The 6,529-nt window shown below is 37.5% G+C and overlaps 1 pseudogene; it reads left to right on the plus strand.

Annotated features, from left to right (window-relative positions):
- Positions 1-3,861: 3,861 nt before the first annotated feature.
- Positions 3,862-3,984, plus strand: LOC123394494 (annotated as a pseudogene).
- Positions 3,985-6,529: the final 2,545 nt, after the last annotated feature.

A 6,529-nucleotide genomic window follows, 5' to 3' on the forward strand; every position in this document is an offset into this window, starting at 1 on the left:
GCTTAGAAGGAAAATCCATTAAAACACAGCCATGTGTAATTTACAAGAAATCAGTAATAAAATGTTTGCTCTCGACATTATCTGCAAAATGGTCTGTATATTACCAGAATAAATCCATATTACGTGGAGGCTGCAGATAAACATCCATAGGCAAAGTTCACACTGAGGTTATCTGCCTCATGCTCTGAAATGGGGAGTGCTATTTAGAGGAGATAAATTGTGGTTTACTTCTCCAAGTCTCAAGTACATCGTGCAGAAATGAGTTTAGTTCCTGGGAGGGTATCTGTCATATCCAAACAGGAGAGAATGCCATTACAGGGCTGTGCCCATTGCAAAAAGGCTATAACTTTTTGTCCTCAGTGGGAAACAAAAGGAAGATTGTTAACAATTAAAAGCCCTGATACACCTTCTGTTTATGGAAAAAAAGAAAAAAGAAAAGGTAGTGGGTTTTGGTGCTTTGAAAAACCCTGACTCAATAAGCAGTAAAATGATATCTTATTTAAAGTCTCCAGTGAATTCACTGCCCATGTATGCAGAACTTTTCATGAGGCTGTACCTTGGATTCTGAAGTTAGACTATTTTTATGCATAGAAAAAAATCTAACAGTGATAGGATGGAACCCTGAAACACCATAGCAGAGTTTTTATGAGCAGTCTGACCATCTCTCAAGGCAAGAAAATGGGCACCGTCTTTGGATAATGCTCAATTTCCCCACATTAAATAATGATTGTTATTTCATGCCATTTAAATTACATTCTGTAAAGTGGTGGTAGGGAAAGGGGTGAGAACATTCTGTCTCCTTATTGTCGTTTTGTCTCCTTTCCCAATCCTTTGTTACTTTTCTGCATCAGCAGAAGGGACTTCTCATCTTGTCTGGTGATTCCTACTAACATCTGTGCTAAAACTCCAGGTTTAGAACTCCGGGCTTTGCTTTCGATATAGAAATGAAAGCTCTGAAATTTACAAATTCCCTATCTTTCTCAGTACATTTGACTTTCAAGAACTATTGTCACTCTAGGGCAGTGGTTTTCAAAGTGTGGTCTGAAAATCAGCAGCATCAACATCTCCTGGGAGGTTATTAGAAATGCAGATTCTGGGGGCCTACCCAACATTATTGAGCCAGAAACTCTGAATGTGTTTCTCTAATAAGGCCCAGTACTCTCTCTCTTAGCAATCCTTCAATTGCTTCTGATGCTTATTAAAGTTGTATAACCATTGCTGTTTGGACTCCAGAATACTCTCTCTGAAGTTAAGAGCCCAGCAATGATGTCTTTGTTCTGTATGGTACCTGTCCTTTCCCCTAACGCAGCAAACGCTATGGATTTCATGGGTGGGGAACCACAGAGCAAGATTTACTTAAATCAGTAAATGAACATCAATCCTTTTACATGCATCCTGTCCTGAAACACACACACACACACACCCCAAAAAGATTGTGGCAAATCTATTAGGTCTCCATTTTCATAAAGATTTCTTGTTCCCACAAACCTACATCTCATTCTTTTTCAATGCCACCAGAAACATAGTTATTCCAAAGTCATCTGCAGCTCTAGACCAATTTGACATTATTGGAATTAGAGAAATAATATATTGCATAGCACAGCTAATATAAAACTGGCATTCTGATAACATAAATCTATAAACTGGACCCCAATGAACTCACTAGAGCCATGTTAATGAATAATCATGGTGAGGACCTCAAGACTTGGAAGTGCTTCTGAATCATGAAAAACAAATATATCAAGCTACACTGACTCTAAATTTAAGTAATAATTGTATTCTCTTATCCTCTCTATTTGATAGTTCATCTCCATGAGTGTAGTTCCAGCCAACATAACTGATGTTTGCTGGCAACTCTCTGAGTCCCTATTTTTGACTCAGCAGAAAGCTCCCTGTCCAAACATGGATATAAGTCTTGGGGACTGGAGGGCATGGATATCACGAGGAGAAAGAGAACAGAGAGCTAAGGTCTGAGTTCTCAGACTGTGCGGACACTAGAGCTGTTTGCACAAGAGCACCACAAGGTGTTTCATATTTGTAAAAGAAACACAGAGACCCTTGAGATCTGTCACCATGGCATGAATTTGTAGCTGTGGTAGTTCATGGCTTCAGCATTAACTTCAGCTCCTTCTGAGGACACCCTGCTTTTGCAAAGTTGAGTTTCAGCAGCTGCTCTGATACAAAGCTAGTGCCAGGCAAAACTCACCATGGAACAGGAAATAAGGGTGGCAGTGTTCTATTAGGCACCAAGGTTTCAGAAATGGCGTAGTACTGAACAGCACACCCATCTATCAGTAAATAACCAGGGTTATTTAAAAATGAAGTAAATAATTTTTTTTCAGTGTACATGTATTTTTTCAAACAGCTATTCGTTGTTTCAAACAGCTACATATATATGTTAAACATTCGAAATTGTTTGGACCTAAGTACTTAATAAAACTCTTGGGCATTTTTTTTTGACCTAGAGTTTCCATTAGCCACTTTGTGAGTCTCTGGGTTAAGGGGGCTCTCCTTGTTTAGAACCCTACAGAATAAGATACTCATCACAGAGGTGGTAGGAGCCAAAGTCTGTCCAGCTTACAGACAAGGTCAAGAATGCAGGGCACAGCGCTCATGAATCCTTCCTTGGCCCAAAGCTTATACTCTCAGAACAGCAACTGTTTTTCTCTGCTATCAAACAAATTTTTCTACATCAATCTCCCCATCAGACTATAGATTCCTGAGACTCATCCTTATTTATTTCCATATTTTCCCACCAAAACATCTATGCCACATCCTGAGATCTTCCCTTGGAATCAAGTAACTTATAGATTCAGATTGAGGACACACTTTCAACCACTGACTTAGCAATTCCAGAATCCCTCAGATTTCAGCTGGGCTCATCGTGGTGATGAGGCTTCATGCGACTCCTTACTGGCATGTTTAGCTGATCAGGTGTCAAAAGTCAAGTTTCCTTTAAACATAAGTGTTGGGGACCCATGGCCTCGGTGGCCTCATCTTTCAGAATCCTGTATCTGGGTATGGGTATACTTATTGAATGAATGGATCAATGGATCAATGAAGTCTCTCCAAAAAGTTGAAATGTAGTTTAACATTCCAGCTATCAGTCTTATAATTCTGGAAATCAAAGGTAGCCCACAAGGGTGACCAATACAAACACTGTTTTTCTGAACCCCTGGGAAGTTCTCTTCCAAGAATTACATCCTTTAAAGGGCTTCTCCAAAACCATCAGCTCGAAAATTGTGCCTATCTTAAGAGTCATTAAAATCTTATTATCTGTTTGGAAACAAGATTTTCTGATAAATTCACTGAACATGAGAGTACCTTCCTAATCTCCTCCTATGCTCACCAGGAAGGGAAGTGAGTTCTCTTTAAGGCATGGTTATACCTAGGTCATCTATCCAAATAAATACGATTGCCCCAGTTCACATTAAATAATCATAGCTGCTCTAACTTTGCTCCAGGAAAATACCTGGTTATTGGAACAGAGAAGGAAGACTGAGTTAATCAAATGATCCCATGTAATTAAAGTTCATTGATGCATCTGCTAGATTTCTCAGCAGTATGTGTTTGCAAATGAATTGTATTCCAATGGTTCATTTGAACAAGAAATTCATTTTTCCATTAAAAAAATACTTATGAGAAGTGGTTACATTTCCAGCCTAGGTTCCCAAACTTACCTACCCAGTAACTTTGCTAGAAAAGAGTATATTAGCAATGGGTTAATATTGCTTTGATGTACATGGCTAAACAAAGTAGAAGAAATAAAACTGAATAATAATACCTTTTTTAAAAAATGTGTCTTGAAGGCTCATGCCCTGAAAAAAAGATAGTTTTTAAACAAAGGGTGTGTGTATGTGTGTGTTCACTTCAGCAGCACATACACCAAAATTGGAATGGTACAGAGAACATTAACATGACCCATGGGCAAGGATGACACACATTTTCCTAAAACAAAAGGGAGGTGACAGATGAAAATTTTATGAAGATTCTAAAGTAGATTTGGAGAGAAATCTGAATCTTTAGGATCCTATCCACAACTTAGAAGAGCTACTTAAACCAAGGATCACAAGGAAAGTTTTGGTATTCATGGCATTAATTCTTCCTGACCTCATTCTCTAGTGATATTATGACCTCCTTCGTGGGCAACAGATATATTTGATCTACCCTCATGGCATATTTTCCTTCTTTTGTTGGTGATAGCATCTCAATATACTTTTTGGGCAAATATTCCTAACCTTCTCTCAATTTATGTAGTTTATATAGAATTGACTCCATTTCTGGGGCTTAAGAAATGTAACCAGGAATTTAGCCAGACTGAGCGTTCCAGTCCCTGATTGATTGGTCCAGAGATGAGCATACCACCTTAGGTGTTCCAGTCAGAAAATGTGTTTAACTCTTATCAGGACTATTGGGAGAAAAGACCTTCATTCCCCTAGAGTGTCTAAGCTTTTAAGATGCAAGCCTGGTGCTGTTTAGAAAAATTAATTAATTAACTAATTAATTAATTTTAAAAAACGGATTTTAAAAGTCAAGCCTACTTGGAAATTAAGCCAACACAGGAAGGCAGAGCCAAGGGATATGCAAAGATAATTCCTGACCACAACTTTTAAACACATGTGCCTCTAACCTATTTCTTGAATACATGAGCCAGTGATTTTTCCTTTGTTTCAGATATTTTTCAGTTGGCTTTCTGTAACTTTCAAGAAAAGAGTTGGTTTATTTTATAACAAATGCCAACTACTAGTGTATGTTTTAGACTACTTCCATGGCAATACTAAGGAAGACCCATGCAACCTCTTTTCAGATTCTGACACCAGGTAAGTGTCTAGAATTATCTAGAAGATTCTAGATAATTCTAAGGGAATTTGAATTACAGGACACAATTTATTTTATCATATTTTTTCATCTGTGTGTCACTTTCTTTTTCTTGATTTGGATTAATTCTTACCATTGATCACCCATCATTAGTGACATTCTATTCCTTCCTTCTCTGTCCCCAGGGAGATTATAGAAATTTAACAAAAAGAGAAAGAGGGAATTATAGAAATGTAATGAAGATAGAAATTTTTTTTGTTAGATAATGAAAGTTCTTTTCCTCTGGTTCACTATTAATATCCATGTCTTAACAAAACCACTTAAGTTCCTTTAGGTTATTCTTCCCATATTTGTGAATAAGCAACTGTGATTCTGGGACTTCTGAAGTAATTGGAGGTGGAAGGTAAAAAGATGGTGGATCAAGGCTAAACAAAGGCATAGGGAGAGCTAAGAAAGGGATTTCCTGAGATGTGATAAACTGAGGTGAGAGCAGCAGAAGACTGAAAAAGTGGGCATGCCTTGGACAAAATCCCAGTCAAAGGAAAGAAGTGGTTGAGAATAGACAGTCAAACAATTCCCTGAGGGAGGCCTCTGGCAGTGGCCCCAGACAGGGGCTAATAGTTCAGGCTTTGCAGACCTATAAGGAGTTGTCTGTTGACTGAAGGCTGTAAAGTTCACTTTTCCTGCATGCTCTCAAGAAGTCTATGCTTAATAAATCTGGTCATTTATGTGACTCCTATAGTAAAACCCAGATGAGGAAACACTTAACATTTTATAACAAGGAAGGGGGGAGGGAAAGAGAGAGATTTTATGACACAGGATTTTTTTTTCTCTGAAAATGAACATAACCCTGGTTAATACAAGCAAGAATTTTCAACTTACTAGATTAATTAGTTGACACTTGGTTATAAAATAAACCAATTTTAAATTGCTGATTTCTGCTTTTTCTATAGCTACTTAATGTCCACAGAAAGGTTTTAATTCCAAATGGAATGGATTGCTGGTAGCATGTTAACCAGCTATTTAAGATATAAAATCTGCATAATATGCACAGATTTAAATGCAGCAGTATAAAGCCACCTTGATTGTATGTATTATATATTTGTCAACATATTCCTTTTGGGAGACTGTGATGCTAACTTTATTGTCAAAGGTCACTTGATACATGTTCTAGGGGGCTTTCCTGACTGGGTGATGAACACATGAAAAGAAACTTTGTGTCTGTCTTGTGTCTATTCTAAAAAAACCAAAATGTGCATTATAATGAATTAAAAGTCATTAGCCATTAAAATGACAGAGTTCAAAAGACTTCCATGACAAGAAAAATGGAGTAAAAATCCTTTTTCTTATTCTTCCTACTAAGTATAATTAAAAACCCTGTGCATTACATACAGAGGAAACACAAGGAAATTCTGAAAGGGGGAGAGGAGACAGAAGACCTGGGGGCCTTGGGACCCAAAGAACACAGAGTGATAAGTTTCCTGGATTTGTTTGGTTTGGGTATTTTCAAGTATTTATATATGTATTTATATATATATATACATATGTATATATATATATATATAGGAGGGGGTTGTTTTACTTCGTATATTCTAGACAGAAGAAATCAGCAATCCAGAAATTCTAATAGGCACAGACAAAAGAAATTCTAACTAAATTCTGCTCTCTCTCCAGCCAAAGGCCCAGAAAAAGGGCAGCCTAGCAAGACAGA

Source organism: Mustela putorius, unplaced genomic scaffold (genome assembly GCF_011764305.1).
Source record: "Mustela putorius furo isolate JIRA1106 unplaced genomic scaffold, ASM1176430v1.1 tig00000095_pilon_pilon_pilon, whole genome shotgun sequence".
NCBI classification, from domain to species: domain Eukaryota; kingdom Metazoa; phylum Chordata; class Mammalia; order Carnivora; family Mustelidae; genus Mustela; species Mustela putorius.